This window comes from Morone saxatilis, unplaced genomic scaffold (genome assembly GCF_004916995.1).
Source record: "Morone saxatilis isolate NCDOM2014 unplaced genomic scaffold, NCSU_SB_2.0 Contig11, whole genome shotgun sequence".
Classification (NCBI taxonomy): Eukaryota; Metazoa; Chordata; class Actinopteri; family Moronidae; genus Morone; species Morone saxatilis.
The window spans coordinates 2,996,460-2,997,406 of NW_023339663.1; the positions used below are offsets into that span (position 1 = coordinate 2,996,460).

The following is a 947-nucleotide window of genomic DNA, read 5'->3' on the forward strand; positions in this document are numbered from 1 at the left end:
CTTTTTCGGTTAATGAGGTAAAATGTGTCCCTGAACACATCCTGAGATTGTTAGGTTGATCAGATTACAATCTGGACGTGTTTACATTAGGATCTGTGTGTGGTTAAGTGCTGACTGACTATAATCTGATCCACCAAGATGCAGGTAAAACAATCTGAGCTGTTCTCACGCCCCGTGGTCAGATTTTAAGAGTGATACCTTGTGATTGATGCATTTAAATGACTACATTTCAGTATGAAGCAGGTTTTAGCTATATGTTAAAATATAATCATTGACAGCAGTGGAACTGCATTTCAGAGGGAAACTACAGCTTTAGTTACAAGTTACTTTAGAGTAAAGATTTTTTCACACAGACATGTGAGAATATAAAATATGATGTTTTGTTATAAATTAAACTAGCCCTCACTGCTAGAACTAAAGGCTCATAGCGTTACAGTGGAAATCTAACAAGTGTTACGCACATTTAAAGCTAAAATGCTAGAAATCTATATGCACACGGATATAGTTGTATAATGTAATATAATGTTATTTTCTTTTATTGTATTATATTTTTATTGTATGCTTTGTGTTGTTTGATGTGTTGTCTTGACTCCATATACTCTTGGAAATTCAATAAAAAGATAAATAAATAAATTAACTCCCCAGCAGCACAAGTACAGCTACAATTAGCCAATTAACTGATTAGTCGATTGACAGAAATAAATTGGGAATTACTATTTATTTTTTTAATCGTGTATTATATTCATGTGAACATTTTCGCTTTTTCTTGAATTATTTTTTAAGTTGAGGTTTGGATTTCAAAAAGCATTTGTGAAAGGTCCTTTGGACTCTGGGTAATTGTGACGACATTTCGCGCTATTTTTATAATTCTTACAAAACCAAACAATTAATTGACTAATGGAGAAAACAATCACCTGATTAAGCGATAATGAAAATAATCATTAGTT

The 947-nt window shown here is 32.0% G+C and overlaps 1 protein-coding gene across 1 annotated transcript in view; it reads right to left on the reverse strand.

Annotated features, from left to right (window-relative positions):
• Window positions 1-947, reverse strand: part of otog (otogelin) — a 53,347-nt gene that overhangs the window by 51,316 nt on the left and 1,084 nt on the right. The window lies entirely within an intron of this gene.